This window comes from Vidua chalybeata, chromosome 22, assembly GCF_026979565.1.
Source record: "Vidua chalybeata isolate OUT-0048 chromosome 22, bVidCha1 merged haplotype, whole genome shotgun sequence".
Taxonomy (NCBI): Eukaryota; Metazoa; Chordata; class Aves; order Passeriformes; family Viduidae; genus Vidua; species Vidua chalybeata.
This window is the reverse complement of record NC_071551.1, coordinates 5,859,299-5,878,068: the sequence shown is the minus strand read 5'-3', so window position 1 is coordinate 5,878,068 and position 18,770 is coordinate 5,859,299. Positions and strand designations below refer to the sequence as shown.

The 18,770-nt window shown below is 40.6% G+C and overlaps 1 protein-coding gene and 1 long non-coding RNA gene across 4 annotated transcripts in view; one reads left to right on the top strand and one right to left on the bottom strand.

The window, feature by feature from the left end:
- Positions 1-13,931, bottom strand: part of GNB1 (G protein subunit beta 1) — a 34,850-nt gene extending 20,919 nt beyond the window's left edge. For all 3 annotated transcript variants that reach the window (XM_053962715.1, XM_053962716.1, XM_053962717.1), the window contains exon 1: positions 13,618-13,931. The gene's annotated coding sequence lies outside the window, so the exon portion shown is untranslated. The remainder of the gene's footprint in view (positions 1-13,617) is intronic.
- Positions 13,932-14,183: 252 nt separating this feature from the next.
- Positions 14,184-18,345, top strand: LOC128798842 (uncharacterized). Its single transcript, XR_008434561.1, has 4 exons — positions 14,184-14,537; positions 15,091-15,184; positions 16,766-16,804; positions 17,950-18,345. It is a non-coding gene; the product is annotated as an uncharacterized LOC128798842 (long non-coding RNA).
- Positions 18,346-18,770: the final 425 nt, after the last annotated feature.

Here is an 18,770-nt window from a genome sequence, read left to right as displayed (position 1 = left end):
ATTGTTGGCTAAAGAATAAAGGTCAGTTCTAGGGTCCTTGCAAAGTTCTGGCCACATTCCTTCATCCTTTAACCTCATTCACACAAAACAGCACATCCAACAGGAAAAAGCAGGCAGAACAAACCTAGGTGGAACAGCCTCCAATCCACCAAACTGCCTTCAGTGAGGCACTGAGGCAATTCACAAGTGCCTCACCACTTCAATTTGGCACTTCAGAATCCAAATCCCCACAAAAATAACAAAAATCCCAGAACAAACCCATCCACCAGAAATAGCTGTTACTATTCAGAAAAAAAAATAAGCTTTTATTTCAAAAAATTGAGGGAAGAAACAAAATATTAACAAATCTGGAAACCTTGAAAGACCTTGCAAAACCCAAATTCAGCAAGGCACTTTCACATTCAAAGTCCCAAATTGGAACCACTGTCTCAGAGGAACAGAGCATTTTTGTCTCCTCCAAAACTGCTACAGAATATGAATAATTCACCATAAAAGTTAAACTTCAGTGTTCCAATTCCCCAATATGCCAGAGGTTGTTACCACACAGTAACACAACACAACACCTACTGAAAGCCACCAAAATGCTAATCATCCATAATCCAGCAGCTCTTGCTTGCATGCCTCGATTTTTCAAGGAGTCATCCCTCCCTCTGTTTAACAAGTACTTGAAAATCAACCTTTTGGATAGTTTACCACTTTCTCAAAATAGCAGCCTAACAAGCAGACAACAATGCTAAGATCATGGCAGGACACACGACTGCAATAAACAGCTCTGATGTGAAGTGTTCCATGTCTCCTCCTGCCACCACCACTGCACAAACTCCAGCTGTCTTCATGGCAGACACAATCCCATGTTGCCAAAATACTCACATTTCCTGATGTTAATCCCATGACCTACATTTAAAAAAAGAATCATACTGATGTAATATTTAAGCATAAAAATCTGGACTGTAACAGGTCACTTCATTAATCCTTTCTAAATGCATCTGGAAGCCATGTGCATTATAAAAAAAAAATACTTTTAATATTCTAGGTACAGCAGAGAATTTCTGTAAAAAACTAAAAGAACTGATATTACAAGTTTAACAGATGCCTAAAGCCAAATGCTTAAAATAACACTTTTTAAAAAGAAGGGTCTTAAGAGATCTTTGAAGTAGTTCACGAATATTAATAACTCTTGGTACTTTAGTGACCCAAGCCCAAACATTTCCTAACTATATATCTTCTGTCTTCCTCTCAAAGAAATTCCCATTTAAGAGCATTTTTACACTTCCTGATAAGAAGCAGGCATGGAAAGTTAACTTATTTTAAGAACAAAAATTACTGGTATTTAGTGTAAGTTTTCAACAAAGTTGTTAAATCACAATAAGCCAGTATTCTAGATTTTATTCAAATGTATCTCTATGCAGTGAGTCCTTCTGAAGAGCAACACATTTATAGATAACCTCAATTTTATCCAACTAGTCAGTGATGGTTTTTACTGTTTCCTCCCTGATCTTACCATTTAAACAGAATGTAAAAACCCCAAAACCAGAGTAAAAACTTAGAATCTGCTTATGCATCAATTTCTAGCTACATTTATCAAAAATGTCACTGAAAATTGTCACTTGCTGAAGCATCCCCTTATCCAAACCCAAGCAATTTTGCTGTCACATACTACCAGACATCTCCCTTCAGCCTGACAAACAAAACACATGCAGCACTGAAGGAGAATATATTACTATTAATTAACCAACAGAGAAATGACTAAGCATTTATTACTAGATGCTTCTATCTGCAGAGCCTTACAGTAACTGAACAGTTGTTTCTTACTTCAACTGTCATTTTTCATTGCTTCCTTCTACTCTTTTATCATGAACCTCCACTTTTTACTGCTATTTTCACTTCATTTGCAAAGCCACCAGAATCTGTGTTTACCTAAGCAGGGCAGAGCACATGCAGCACAGGAATATTGCAGTCTTGCTTTAATAATTAATAACTAAAGTAAGACTGCAATATCCCTGTGATATTACCAAGTAATGCCATGGTATCAGGATATTATCTTTTGATATAATGTGTGATCTCTCATGTCTGTCAGCTGAATCTATAGGTTTGGGGTAGTTCACAATCCAAGCTATACAGAGAACATTTTCTCCTAGAAGCCAGAAATGGAAGCACACAGCTGTAGGAGAAGTTCACAGTGTCCCAGGGTGACAGAATCATTACACAACAAATGAAAACACTTTACATGCCTAAATTCATATAGTTGTTTCTTTTTAATGGAAGTCGATATTAAAACCATGTTTATTCATGTATCAAACCAAGTTTTTAATCCACACTTTAAGAACATGCTTATAGTAAATTGCAATCATTTTAAAGAAACATAATTATTGAGAATTCCCATTAAGTATCCAAATATTGTCTTTTAAAAGTCACTTCTGGGTAAGCCAATTTTCAAGCAGTCTTCAGTTCATTTTCTGTGATTTAAAAATGCTCAGAAGTCCTCACGAAGATTGATGGATTTCTCCATCAGGATGATGTTCTGCTCAAGCTCTCCCCAAATATTTCCCAGTAGGTGCTGAGGAGAGCCCAGCATGTGACCGGATCACACTGCACTGAACTCCCAGGCAAATTAATGAATGGGGAGATGCAAAACCTGCCAGAGGCACCTCCTGTTACCAAAATCCTAAAGATTACAATGAAATCCATCAAGTGGATCAGCTGCACTGTCAGGGATTAAAGTGTAAAAGAACAAGTGGGTTCCAAAAGCCTGGATGGGATTTCTCTCAGCTCTGCTTGCCAACACATCTGTCTTGGAATGATCTTCACCTTGTTAAAAATCATGTACTGGTTCAGATATTACCATCACAGTGACATCAGCAGGTACATTAAGATCTTCACTACAATATTTATTACATTAGAGGAGGAAATGGGTTATGTGATCACTTATTTACAACACCAAAAAAAGCTCCCAGAAACAAAAATTGCAGAATAGACGTGAAAAATACTAACACAAAAAATAAATCAGGAAGACTCTATGCCTGCATAAGCACAGAAAATCAGCAGAAATCCCCATTATTGTGTTTTGTATTTCCATACATTTTAGCTCTGCTATTTTATCAACAGGAGCTGAATCATCCATTTTGTTCTACATATGCCAGCTAATAAAGAGTCAACTGAGTCAAAGGAGAATCAACTGCTTCCTGTCTACACCCTTTTAAAAAATACAACCAACTTCCAGAAAGCTACACTTAGCTACCCTACTTTTTACATCCTTAAAAGTAAATCCATTAAAAAACACGGATGAAGAGCCAATCATATTGGCATATCTCTACTCGATCTAAAGGAGGCCTTTACAGATCTAAAGCGATCTTTTACGGCCAACTTTGCTTCTGAGAAGCATTTCCCTGATCTGAGCAGCTCACATGCTGCCATGTCTCACTGCACCAAGGCCCTCAGAACACTAATGAGAAACACTAATGAGAAACACATTGTGTTTCCAGGAGCAGCAAGACAATCCATATTCCATCAAACCTCAATTGTGCTTCTCCATACGGATCAAGAGTTGCACCCAAAATGCCTTTTGCTGCCAGCAAAATCCTGAGAGAGCACTTCAGAAACCAGGGATTCTTCTTCCTGCTCTGCCTTAGAACCACTGAAAGAGCAAGCAAGCTTTTACTGTATTAAGCTTTCATGAAGTAAAAATAATAAGAAGAAAAATCCAACAGAAGCAACAAAAGTAACTCCATCTTCAAGGCAGGCTGGACGTGAGTTGATAACTACCTTCTCACCACAGCTGCTGTCACATCTGCCCCAACAAAAATAGGGGAGTTAAGACATTGGAACAAACCATCTGCTCCTTTGTGCCTCTGCTACACAGACTGTACAAAGCCTCAGAGATCAGCTAAAAGCAAAATATTCGTTCTTTACAACCATGTAAAAGATCTTTATCCAAGCCCCAGCTAAAAAACAGAATACATTCAACTCACTGAAATAAGAATTTAGTGTTCAAACAGCACAGTGATCTTCAGTAAGAGATTAACAGAGCCCTGTTAGAATAGGTTTAGCTATACCATGAAAAACAGCTGCTTTCCAGCACCAGTCTGAAGATAAGAAGCATTTCAGTGGACCTTAAACATCAATGAAATAAATATATGCATACAGCAGATAAAAGATATTCAGCAGAGATTAAAATATGGCATTTCTCAAATCTTTTCACCCAAAATAGACTGAGCAACACTTCATTCTCTAGCCCCAAAATCACCCCAAAATCAACATGCCCATCTTTAATCAGTGTGCAAGCAGCCCCATTAGTTTTGAGAGCAATGATTTATGTCCTGAGTAGCTCATTGATTTCTCCCAATTGCTGTATTTTGATACGTACTGTTTGTACAAAATAAGGTACAGAAGAACAAGAAAAGCAAGGCTGAGTCTGAGAAGTCGAGTAACACAGGAGACCTTGAATCCATTAGACTGAGAAGTGGTGTTTGGGAACACACAAGGCAACAATGCTCAGTGCTGATAGGAGAGCACAGCCCAGGGCCAGTATCACAGCAGAAAGCACAAAGGTACAGCAGGAAATACTTGCTTTCACCCTTGGACATTCCTCTTCCCAAGGGATCTGCATTAACTCTCTGAAAACTTCTGCTGTTAATCTTTAAGTATCACTTGCATTCCCAGAGATGGTATCTGTCTTGTTAGGTGATCAAAATATAGAGGAAAACATGATAAATAGAAAAAAAAAAAGTAACACCAGGGAATTAACTGAGAAAAACAAAACTGAAAACATCAGAAGACAATTCCACCTATTTCATGAAAAAAAAACCACCTGCAAAGTGGTGCCAAACCAGCAGCCAGGTAGGTTGGTTGAGCCCTGGAGCTCCTGAAGTTCTGCCCTGACCCTGGAGCCTCAGCACAGCCCCACTGGATGAGCACTGGGTGCTTGTTTGGAACTCCCCATGAGTGCTCCCACCCATGACTGCTGTGCCCAGAGCTTCCAGCCCCAGAGCAAGCTCTGCACAAGCTCCCCCACCCTAGAGCAGCAGAGAGCGACTCAGGAGGATAAACCACAGCACTTCCTGAAATGCTGAACTTCAGTACTTCCTGAAACTTCATCTACTGCCCAGAGCTAGAAAGGAAGAATTTATGTCAAACCAACCAATTTGACCTCATTGTCCAAAGTGTCTATGATATTGCAGTTTCCACATACAGAAACCTACTTCCCCAACATCTCAGGCACCTTTTGAAGACCCCACTACTTTGTCAAGATTTAAACACATTAATAAATGGTTCTTGTTCAGTCCTATTTTCTGTGAGTACTACCCAGCATTTTCAGCGAGGAACTTGCACAGTGAGTCTTCAGGCACTGGCCAGATAATATCTGACAGCTGCAGTGAAATGCAGGACTTGGTAACCTGCAGCACAAGTAAACTGCCATGAGCATCAAGCAGCCTGTTCTGATCTTTGTACAGCCACCACCTTTGTTACACAGACAGCAGCCTGTCTTCAGAGTCCTGCCACTTCACAGAGAACGTGCAACAGGAATATCAAACATATGTTCCAACAAAGACAGCTCCTCAATTAGTACAGTATCAGCTTATTTCAAGCACCAAAGATTTCAGCAGACTATCACATCTACTTTGTTTTTCTAGACAAACAGAGAAAATTACCACACCAACCTCCCAACACATTTGTTAGGCTTTGTGAAAAACAACAAAACCCACCAGAGTTTTGGGAACCAGAATGATAAAATGCAAGAGGACCATAAACAGATTTCTTCTCAGCATCTTGAGGCAGGCATAGGCCTGCTCTGTTTAGCTCTGTAATGTCATTTACTGTAAATGTAAAATGTAGCAAGTTTTGTATCATGCAGTTGTAACTATTTTTTTAGATTTTAGATATTGAAACCTAAGTTTACTTTTTTATTTTGAGATTCAAACATTGCTATGTTCAACACATACCTTGAACCACTTGGTGTTAACCAACATGTATCAGCTCAAATATAATTTAAATAAAGTTAAACACGACAGAACTTCACACATATGACTAAACCAGACTTTCTGCACTGGGTTTCACCACGAAGATCTTACTAGAAAATATCAGTATTGCACATATTTCAAACTAAGAAGTAAGTTCAGGGACAGGACTTGTGATCAGTGCTGTCGACACAGTGAATGTTTCTGCCTGGCCTTACAAATGTTACTACTGAGGATAACCAAGCATTGACTTCCAAGATCTCTGCATCACCAAAAAAGACACATCTCTACCATCTTCTGTATGGTTTTACCTTGGAGCTTTGACCCACCTTGTATCCCTCATTTTTTTTTGGTAAATCCCTCAAATACCTACAAAACTCCAAACAGTTAGACTGATTATGAAGTGTTTTGTGTGATTTAAGAGACTTAATTTCTCCAGTTCCAGAATAAAGCCATGTTTCCTATAGACTACAGAAGAGCAGCAACACCCCAAGCTTGCAAGGCACATCTGGACAGGACATGTGATCTCCAACAACATCTGTAAGCTCAACATCCTGCCCAGTCACCCCCAGGAAAAGAAATCTGGGAAAATATCCCATGTTAGCACAGATGTGCCAGTGAGAAAGTCCTTACAGTAAGGAACCCCCCACTAATACTGGGCATGTGTATTTCTGTATCCATGCAAGTTAAACTCCAGTTTTGAGGCTCACAATTAAAGATTCTTCTGTCAGATCAGTGTTGGAAATTTTAATGTTTCACAAAAATAAAACAAAACCCACTCAGCTTGTCAAATTACTTCGTGGTTTTACAAGTAATTTTAGATAACCACTATTTATTGACAGATTTTAGTAAATCCTGAAATGGCAGGATAAACACAAAGCTCATGTGCCCGAGAAGACTTTTAAGATGGTTCCTTCCACCTAACCCAAGCCAAGCAAAAAAAGTCAGAAATGCAGTAAGAAAATCGAGATGTACAGAGTGAACAGCTCACCTGTAACAGTTCAGCAGAAACTCTTTTTCTTTAAGAAAGGAAATAACTGGCATCAGCTGCTGTAATTAAGGTTACTGTAACAGAAGACAAGGCATCCCTTTCCTGTCAGTGAAGGCCAACACCCACAGCTGCCTGTCTCAAAGTCATACAGAAAGCCTTGAAATTTCTTCTTTATTCCCTCATCCCCAGAACAGCTTGATTTTGTCATGAGGATGAGCCAAATCAGCACTGATATCTGAACTGATAAAATATTCCTTAAACCTACTTTCATACACAGCATGCAGGAGTTTGGATGGAGCTCTGAGTTTCCAGAGAGAAGTATTTTGGTTTTACTTTTTTTTTTCCCCTTTGCTGAGGGGAAAAAAAGGAACAAGCTTAAAATAGTGACAAAAATCTATACATAGCTTTGAATATAGGACCACGTTACATAAAGCTACAAAAAATTATCTAATCTATCTAATTACAGATAATTAATATTTTCTTTTTTTGGGGAGTGCTGGCAGGCATTACTGCAGTTTTCAAGAAGACATCAAAAATATTCTCATCTGAAAAAAACATGATAAACATAACTGGCATGGAATTGTAGGCAAACCTTCTTCAGATCAAGGTAGGAACACACAGAAAAAATATTTAAGTATATACAATTCAATTAATCCTTATAACATCTAGTATGTATTTCTCATCTAAAGAGAGAACCTTTAGAAATTGCAGTGATTTGACAAGCTGATATTCTACCTCCTCAAATTAATATACTTATTTTTAATGAAGCATTTTCAGGCAAACTACTTACAGAAATGAATTACATTCCCCATGAAAATGGCAGCTAGGTTTTTAATCAGCCTCTTTCTTCCCTTCACTGTATTATATGCTACTAATTTTTCCCTCATCAAGTTCTAAATATGATCTATGAAAATAACTCCAAGATTTAGCCTATCTTTACCACCTTCAATTACAGAGCTACCTTATAGCTTGTTTCCTTTAGGCTCCCTCAGATCACCTCCCTCAAGTCTTCAGCCTCATTTTCATTTATCCATTATTAGGATTCCAAAACAGACACAGCATAGGAAGATCAAATTTTAACCCTTCAGTCCCATCAAATGCAGAAATACCTGTAGGTCTTCCCTTCATGACAAAAATACTTTGTTTTCAACAATTCTTAATTACCACGGAATATCTGACAGAGGAAATATATTCATTAATCCAGGTCTTCCAAATGTCTGCAATGCCTTCCAAAGAATTCCAATTTTAAACCTGCTGGAGTTACTTTATTGGATTTTAACAAGACTTAAATCCAGCAGTATCTCAACATTTGCTTTTTAACTGCTTTCTCAAGGCCTTATTGCTGTGTCCACCCCCAAACACCAATAACCAGGTCAATGTGGGACACCTGGACACATCCCTATTTTCTGCCACTTTAGGCCAGCGCTGAAAATCCTGCAGAGAATTTACAAGTTATTATTTCCACGGCTCCTTACAAATTACACTTCCATAATGTCCCCAAAAAAGTATTTTTTTTTTGGCTAACACATAAAAAAAATTCCCATGTAGGCATCTAATTCCAGCACCCCCACTAAAACTCAGAGTAAGATATACATAGCAAGAGACACCACATCTTGGCTGCTTCCAGATGGCACCCATGAATATTGTCAGTACTCCCTAGCTGGGTTCAAGACAGAAAATTCCTGCATTTCTAAGAATATACCGGGCAAGGGAAACATCACCCCCTGTAACCAGTACACTCAAACCCTCCAGACAGACAGAAATATTCCATTATATTTCAAGAGAATAACAAATCATAACATATTCTACACCTCTCCAATAAATGCAGTGGACAAGTATTAACACATTCATACGTTAATTCATTTGTGTTTAATACAACTGAATACTCTTACAAGATATTAATTGCAAACAACTCATTTTAGAAGGTCAGCTGTTAAAAAAAAGAGGCCAAAAAGATCTAATTTTTATGTTCACAAAATTATTTTTAAGTGTGTATTTCTATTCCAAGACTAACCATCTCCTTTCTCTCTACTCAGAAATCCTCTACTATTTTAATAAAAATGCAGTATTCTGCCTAAAAACCTATCTTGGAGTGTCCAAATTTCTGTACTAGGAAGCCTTGCACAGTAATTTACGTTGATTATTTTGGCATCTCAAGTAAAGGTACTGCTCATAGCCAGCTCAAGGCTTTTAAAAACCTCTTAATGTTCTGCTCAACTACCAGTTGGCTCAAGTATCTATGGATTCTGCATATATTTCTGTTTGGTGAAAAACAAATCCACACTCACAAAATCCCCAGCACACTGGACACCCTGTGAAGAAACAATAAATTGAGACACTATGTTAAATAGAGACATAGGGGCTTGGGGGTATTTTTGTTTTTTATCATGACCTTGGCTAATACTGGTTCCAACTTCATCAGTGGGGAGAAAGAAAACATTTTGAATGGAGTATGTATTCTTTTCATTTTCAGTCTGCACTTGAAGCAACCAAGAGACTCCCTTCAAAAAATGTCCACTTTATCTTCAGTCACATGCTTAAGCAACATTTCATTAATGCAAGCAAGCTGCTTTCAAGGTTATCTTTTTTTTTTTTTTTTTTTTTTGGCCACATAACCAGTCAAATCATGTTAAAAAAAAAAGACCACATCTAAAATTCTGCCATGACCACAGGCATTAGAGACTCCAAGGACAACTCACCTAAGGGCAATTCAACAACTGGAATGCCCAATTTCCCATTTCAACTTGCTCATAACAAAGCAGCGCTAAATGCAATTGCTGAGACAATACGGTGTGCCATATGGCTAAAACTGGATATTAAAATTGAGAATATCAATTACCAATCCACTAATGCTGAGAGCCAAAATCCATGGACAGTAAGAATTTAATCCAATTCAGTGCCTAGAACATGAGCTGAGCCCGGCGTAGAGGAGACAAATCTACTGCTGGTTTCACAGAGCGCAAACAACTCCAATTTTTTTATTGCAGTAACTACAAAAGCAGCTGAACCCAAAACTTGCTTAACATCCCCAACCACAGCTCCAGGCCTGGTAGGAATCTACAAAAACAACAGGGGTTTCAGATGAATTGGCATCTGGTTTCACAGGGATTGAGAAATCATAACTAAGTTACTATTTAAGAAGAAGCAGTTTAGTTGTTTTTCCACATGACCAAATCGAAGCCTCCAAAGCACCAGGAAGTTACACAGTGCAGCCAACATCTTGCTTCATTTCAGGAAAAGGCATCCTACAAACACAATATATATTTCTACTAGAATTAAAGGGCCTTGGAATTGCATTAGTTGAAGGGTTTTCTTATTCTAAGTAAACTAGTTTAATGGTTCAAGCTTTAAAATTTTTAATAGCTGTGGAGGGTTTCTTCTGGGATGGTATTAAGAATAATGCTACACAAAATTCTATCCACTCCCTGATAATACAGAACTTCATTGATTACTTACACAAGAATTCTCATTAAGTCCAAATACAGCATCTCCACACTTCCATGAGGCACGGAGGTGATTTAAAAAACTGTACTGCTAAGATTTCCTGTGGAATTTTAATTTACCATGTTGTCAAAGATTTCATGCTAGGATGCCTGCTACGTACTGACTTAGCAGCTGCAAGGACTCAACAAGGATAAATGTAATTTATCTTACCCAAAACAGAATCTCACTTCACTCTGCTCCTTTCTGATCCTGTACTAAAGGGCCAAAGTAGTAGTAACAAAAAAATTGCACAAGTAATTTAAGGTTTAACAGGACATCAACGTCAATGGAACTAACAGTTTATTGGGCAGTATTCTTAATTAAAAAAAAATGTTCTTGAAACACCAGGAGTAAAATGCACTCTGCTAATTTCAGCTTTTTTTTTTTTTTTTTAATTAAGAAAAACACCAGCAATGCAAGCCTCAACTGAAAATGAGCTCTGCTGTTCCCAGCTTCCTTCTGCATGAGCTACAGCTGGGTTACTACAATAAACTAACAAACAACTGATTATACATTGAGTAATAGATAAACAGTAGTAAAATGTTTGATAATATCAAAGGTTTGGAGGTCACTTGAATACAGGAGACATAACAAGCATTTCTTATTTTTCTTGCTGGGAAGTGTATTGTTTTAAGCCTGAGTCCAGTATATCAAATATTAACCAAGCTATTTTATTTAGGCTACCAAAGTTAAGGTGTTTGGCAGTACAGTGAAATATCACAGGAGTTACAAATCTAAAGTCCATTTTTTTCAAAATATACTAAAAACCACACGTAAAAGGCTTTAGAAATTTGCAGTGTTGTTCTGAAACAGACTACTCAGACACAGAGCTGTTTTAACACCCCCCCAAGCCTTTCTTATTCTTGCCCATTAAAAGAACAGTTATCCGGAGGATGGCAGTAATTCTGGGTCAGCAGCAGCCTTAAACCCTCCACAAATTGTGAGTGTTCCGAAGCAGACAGGAGACTCTTGTGTCACAGAAAGACACCTGTCTGCACATGCTCTGATCTGAGGATTACCTGGCCAGCAGAGACCCACGGCCCAGCAGCCTTTGTGTACCTGTGCTCTAGGTTCAAAAACTGGGTTTTAGCAACAGGCTTAATAAAAGCCAGGGACATTTTGGTGGTGTTAAGCAGGCACTGCAAGGTAAAAACCAAAATTGTGTCACCCCCTTATTCAGTTAAGAGCCTATGTGAACATTTCAATAAAACTATTTACTCCTCCCACCTGGTTCCTATCTGGAAGAGCTCACAAAAATTAAGAAAAAAAAAGAAAACCCACAGATTTCTCACAGCAATCTTCCAAACGCTCCTCCTACCCCCACCCCAGAACAGAAGAAAGCAAAGAGAATGAGAAAGTAAATCTAAAACACAATTACGAAATAAGATCTAGTTTGGCAAAGCTGGGGTGAGGAGGAGTTGAAAAATGAGAGCTGCCTTGCTGCAAACGCCATCTTGTTGCAGCTACTGGGCCCAGGCACAGAGAGATCCATTCATTCACAGCAAAAAGAAAATCAAACAGACACCCTGGCTAATCTGCAGCCACCAAAACAACTACACTATTATCACCCCTTCTCCTTCTCCTCTCCTCAAGCACAAGGGAGAGAAATAAACTCTGATCTATCACATTTAGGAACGGATTTAGGTATTAACATATCATCTTCGTTTCCCCACACGTATTTCACATACACATCGGCAGCATTTTGTCTTGATTCACATCCTCGTGTCCAGATCAGCTTAAAATATGGGATAAATGTCTCACGATTAGGTGCAGATATCCTACAGCAGCAAAACGTTTAATTTTTCAGTCTTAAATCGCCTCCCCAAGTTGAGCCAACTATTCTCAAAAGCTGTTTCAATAATCACTTAAGCCTTACATTTACAGTGCTTTCCTCCTATTTCCTCCTGTGGAGACAATACATAATAACGTGGCAGTCGGCACATCCTAGAAAGGATGCCTGGTTTAAAACGAGTCCCAGCCATGACTTTGTTAGAGAATAATGAAATATCACATTCGTTAAAATTTCAGATCATCTTCAGGAATGATAAATTGACATCTTACAACAACCTCTACATCATTCTGATTTTCTTCTAGACAAGATTTTTTTGTTAATAAAACGCCTCATCTCTTTCATATTTACATGCAAGGCTTTACACATCCTCGTTCCCTACAAAGCTGTAGGATTAAAAACCCTACACGTTCAATATGCCTTGCACGGATAAAAAAAAAATAATACTGAAATCCTTTCGATAAAAAGCTCAGAATTTAAGCAATATTTTAAACATTTCCAAGGAGAAAACTCCATCTTTCTATTGTAGCAAACACCCTCCATGATCTTCGTTATCGCTGCTACGGGCACACAAAAATATGCAGCACCGTAATACATGGGGGAACAAATATGCGGTTTGAATCCATCCTCGGTTCCGGTTCTAACGAGAACAAAACCTTCCCTACCCCTCCCTCGCCCAGCACACCCAGCATGAGCCCCATCTGCGAGCCCTCGGCTGGCCGGGGGTGCTGGAAGCAGCCTTACCCTGTTTGTCTCACCCCCGGCTCCTCTTAATCAGTTTTCCACCATTACAGCAGCCACACCATTGCTTTTTTTTTTTTTTTTTTCCCCTTCGAATCTCTCTCCAAATATTCCCTCTGCCGGCTGGATCGCTCGGGAACTCGCCTTTTGTGGCTTAAGACAAGACCCCAAGAGCGTCTAGCAGAGACCACTACAGCGTAATTATAATTAAAAATGGAACCCCGCAAGATCCGAGGTCTCCTCCCTTTTCGCCTGGAAGCCTTCGAGAGGGAATCAGTCCCACCCCCACCTTTTTCCCCTCCTCCTCCAGCTACAAACACACTTCTTTTTTAGGGGAAGCTGGAGCCCCGAGGAGGTGGGAAGCGCGGGGGAGGGGGGCTATTTCCAACCCCGCCATACCGAGGGTCGCCGAGAACGGGGGCAATGAGGAGGCGGCGGCCCGGGGGGCCCCCGGTGCGGCGGCGGAAGGGGAGGACGAGGGAGGAAAGGAGAGGGAAAGGAGAAGTGCGGCAGGGAGGAGGAAGCGCGGGGGAGGGGAAGGAGCGGGGCTGAGGGGGAGCTGAGGGAAGATGGCCCCGGGGTGGGGCCGGCCGGGGCTCGGCGGGCGGGAAACGCGTTCTGAGGGACCCCCGCCCTCCCCGCACCCCTCACACGGTTACCTGCCCTCCCGGCCGCTGCTCATGAACCGGGCCGGTCCGTCCGCCGCCCGCGGTCCTGCCCGCGTCCCGCCGGCCTGGGGAGGGAAGGGGGGCGGAGGAGGAGGAGGAGGCGGCGGAGGAGGAGCGGGGGAGCCGCCCGCGATGCGCCCGGCGGGTCCCGGGGAAGGCGGCAGAGCCGAGCGGGGAAGGAGGGATCCGCGGGGGAGGGGGTGTCGCTGGGTCTCGACTCCTCCTCAGCCCGCTCAGCTCCCCGCAGCCATCGGGCAGCGGCAGCCTGGGCGCGGCGAACCTCCCTCCTTCCCCTCCTACCTCCGCCCCGCCCGTGCTGCCCGCCCGGGAAACCCCGGCTCGGCTCCCACCCCGCCCCGGCCCGCCGCCCCGCGCAGCCCCGCCGCTCCCCGCCGAGCCTCACCGGAGGCTCCGCCGCCCCGGCCGCCGCGAGCCTCACCGGAGGCTCCGCCGCCTCCACCGGGCACCCGCCCAGCGCGGCCGGGAGGGAGGGCGGGCGGTGCGCGCTCCCGGGAGCCTCGCGGTGCGCGCTCCCGCGCGGGCAACGCCCTTCGGCCCCTTACGCTGGCGGCGGCCGCGCGCTTCCCGCCTCCCGCCCGCGCTCCCGCGCGCTCCCTCCCCTCAGCGAACAAAGGGCGAGGGCGGGGGGATCGTGGCCGCCCCGCCGGCCCTGCAGGCCAAAAACAAGTCTGCAAGAGCCGGATGGGAACAAAAAGACACGAAACTGAACCCGCAAATGGTGTTTAAGTTAAGGGCTGGGGGAGGCAGAGCCTCCACACCACGTTAAATGGGAGTGCTCCGGGCTGCCGAGCGGGAAAGGCCACAGGCCTTAAATGCTGCTCACAAGAGCCTGGCAAGCAATAAATATTTTCATACCCTCGTGTGAGGAGGGACTGCGGGAGCTGGGCCTGGTTAGTCTGGGAAGGGAAGACTGAGGAGGGAGCTCGTTAATGAATAAAAATATCTCCAAGGGGTGTCAAGGGATGGTGCCAGACTCCTCAGCGGTGCCCAGCGACGGGACGAGGAGCAATGACTGTAAACTAAAGCAGAAGTTCCTCCTCAGCATGAGGAAGAGCTTCTTTCCATGAGGGTGGCCGGGAGCAGCTGGGCATGGAGTCTCCCATTCTGGAGCCATCCCAAACCCACCTCGACACTATTCCTATTTCATCTGCTCCAGCTGACTGTGCCTTGGCCAGGGTGATCTCCAGAGAGCCCTTCCAACCCTCACAAATCTGTGATTCTGTGATCTTTCCCTCAGGAACTTGACAAATAGCAATTCTGTAGCTTAGAACTTCTTTTTTTTTCCAGCTTTGCTTATAAAGGTACTCACACAGCCAAGGTTTCCAGAGCATTCCTTTAATATTCTCCTCACAGCCTCTATCACTGTTCTGGAAGGGTTTGCATGAAAGAGAAAGTAGGAAAAAATAATAAGGAAGCATTACATTTGCAGTTTCTGTGTTGCAGATGGGACCTCACGTAAATCAGGCAGGAGAGATGTTATCAAAATGGAATAATTTCCCACCAGAACTCATACTGAAACCTTAACTAATATTGAAAAGTAAGTAGAGATACAGTATTGCGTCACTTTTCCTCCTATCACAGATCTAAATCTGGGGTTTTTTTCCCAATATTTGTTTATACCTTGCTAAAATGTGAGATTACTTAGCAACCAAAATAGGTTTATAGTAAAACAACCCACAGCATTATAGCCAATTTTCAATTAAAACCTATCCAGCACCAATACACTGTAATAAACAAAAGACCCCACAACACACAAAAACCTCACAAACACAACAAAAAACAACCAAAAAAAGGTTAATGAGGCCAATACTTCTTCTGCAAACTCTTCCCCTAGTAGATTCTTGCTTCCCTAGAATTTAAACCAGTGCTCCTTCTGTCATGCCTTCTGAAGGGAGGTGTGGTTACCTTTAATTAGTAAAAGAAAGAGCAGGTTTGCCATTTAAACTGTAGGAAAGTGGATTGGCCATTCTTCAGGTTGTCTGTTATGAAAAACTATTAGATCCTGGTGTGGTTAAGCCTTTGATTTATGATGATCAAATGTTTGTTTTAAAATAACTTTTATGATGCACTAAAGCTTTAATTCATCACCTTGAGATTTACGAATAACAAAATAAGAAATTTAGTGAAATTAAAATAAATTATTCTTGAATTACTGTCCCAAATTGCTAATATTCTTTCCAGTAACCATGGGGAAATTTCTGTTCCACCCCTGAAATGTGGACAGGAATTATCCTGTTAAAATCTGTGGAACCACATTGTATGCAGATGGGGATGTCAGTGTTCTTGAGGCTAGAGATTCATCCAGCATCCCCATCTGGAAAATACTGATTAAATCTAAGTGCTTAAGAAACACCACAAGTTTATTAGATATTTGCAAAGTTGCTTACAGATTTCAAAAGCAGTTACACACAATATTTTAGTCATTAAATCTAAGTGAGATTTATAGTAGGCAAGTTGCATGTTGGTTTTTAAAAAAAAAAAAAAAAATTAGTTAGAGATTGCTTTTAGGCTTAGCAGAGATTAAAATACCCTTATGGGAATACCCCATTTATGTGGAAAAGAATGACCACTTAATACATTAGGCAGAAAAGATACTATACATAAAAGATTTTTTTTAAAAAGTGCTTGTTTTACAAAGGAAAAATTCTCAATCTTATGAGATTTTGTGGAAAATTTTCAGCTAGCACTGGATCATACAAAAAAAAAAAATCTGTGTAGTGAACAAAAATAACATTCTGAGATTGATAGCAAATAGTAAATCACATTTTGCTTCTTTGAGAAAATAGCTGCATTGAGATTTTGTTATTGGACTAGAACAGTTGCAGTGTGGATTATATCATAAATTACATAATTATAAATGATATCATTTTAAACTAATGCATGCTTTTATTCATTCCCATTGCACATTCTTATCATACAGATACTGCTTTTCCTCCTTAGATTTCTCTTACATGCTTTTTACCAGTGGTGCAATTCTAATAACTAAACATGATTTTTTTTTAAATAAAATACACATTCAGATCTTATCCTCTCCTAGGAATCTCTATTTTTTTTTCTTGCATTCTAATTTTTATGCATTCTCTGTTTCATGAGAGCTAAAGGGAATTTCTGTCCACAGGTCTGTGCTGTGCCATGTCTTCAAATCTGTGGAATTTGGGTAAGGAAACTGGATCAGTCAGAAGTGTTTATAACACATTTACACACAGCCAATGCTTTCACCACACCTATTCTTTTGTAAAAATACAACTGTTGCAATAGTTCCTGTTCCTCATCCAGTGACTTAATTGCATCTTATTCTCCAGTGAGAAGTTTGATTGATGCACAGTTACACTGCTATCGTGGGGAGGGATCCTGAGGCTTGGAAATGGTTCTTTACAGAGGGGAGGTTGTTCCAGGTGGGCTGGGTGGGCTTTGGTTTGGTTTGGAAATCTCACTGGACAAATCAGTTTTGCTGCATTTTAAAACCTGGCAGAAAGAATCCCACATTGCTGTGTGCAACAAGGTGGTTTGTTCTTCTGTCCTCATATAGTCCTGTGCTGGAAGCTGCTGCACAGGCATTTTCTTTATTTTTTTTTAATTTCTTCTTCATTTTTAATCCTATTTTTTCACACAGATCCCTGAACTGCCATAGTTTGCACTGTTCAGTGGATGAATGTGCAGATCACCAGATTTAAGTGGACTTTACAGACATGTTTATCTGTTTCTACACACTGCAAAAATATTGTTTATAACTAAAAGTTTAGCTGAAAATACCTGTGAATACTTGAAGATCTGGTATAGATAATTAATAAAACCAATTTTAATGGGTTTTTTATTAGTCCACTTTGAGGCTACAGTTTTGGTCCTGAGTTAGAGCTACAGAAAACCTCTCTGTAGAAAGGTTGCTCCATAGTTCTCCATTGCAAAATTTCTTGCACCTTTTTCTCAATCAGCTGACATTAACCCCTTTGTAGGGAGCATCCTGAGTTAGGTGAAGCTTTGGGCAGTTTCACTTCTTCAAGTAATTAATTTTTGCATACAAATACCATTGTTATAATCAAAATTTACATGGTGTTACCTGACTGAAAATATTGCATGATTCTTATGGTAAATCAAGATATTCCTGAATAACTGTCACCAAACAGGTATAAATTATGCTTTCTACAAAAGGTTAAAAAATCAGCATTTCTCAAAATGGCAAAGCTCCTCAGACAGTATAAGAATATTGCTGAAGTAATAAATAATTATGTTTTGCCTCCTTTCTTTGTTAGCTCAGATGAGTGTTTTTAATAGACTGACTCAAAACTCCACCTCATATTCCAGAATTCCAGAAATTCCGTTTCCCATCCCGTAACATTTTGTCTGCCTTTGTATCCTTTGATGGCTGCAGAGTGCATTCTATGAACTCTGGAGAGAGCCAAGGAGACACTCACGTGATTTTGAATTAGTTTGAAGTTCTCCATTTGGTCCCTAAAGAAAAGCAGAACTCTCATTTCTCCTGACATTGCACCAAAATTAAAGGAAGCTTATACAATGTCTAAACTTCAGCTGTGCTTCAATCCTGAGTCTATTCAGAACTCTTTTTTTTTTTTTTTTACCATTGTTTTATTTTTTAAAACCTTACTCAGAGCTGTTCCAACCTGCTGTTATTTGCCACTTCTTTAACAACTGGATGACAATCACCACTGCTGCCTTCTGAGGAAGGACCCAGGTAGCAGAATATCAAGATCATTCATTAGAGAAAATAAATAAGTAAAAGCAAACTGAATAGAAATCCTCAGTGGGGCCAGGCAGAGCAAAAAGTAGGAGTAGCTCAGTCTCCTTAGTTACATTCTGCATTCTCACAGTTTCTTTCAGTTTCCCTATTATTATGGAACAAAAGAGTTATTTTAAACACTTCTGAGAACATGGCATAAAATTAGCAAAACTGTGTTAGTCTGCAGAGAATATAATTGACAAGGTTTTAAGGTAAGGAGAACTGGTTCTGAGAGTCTTCGTGTCAAATAGCAAAGTCCATACAGCTGAGTTTATAACTGATAGAGTCATGGAATTCCTGAATTCCATTCTTATGGTGAGGGTCAGGATGGGTTCTGTGTGAAATGGGTTCAAGGACAGTTAATTCAGAATTGTTGAGAGAATTTGGA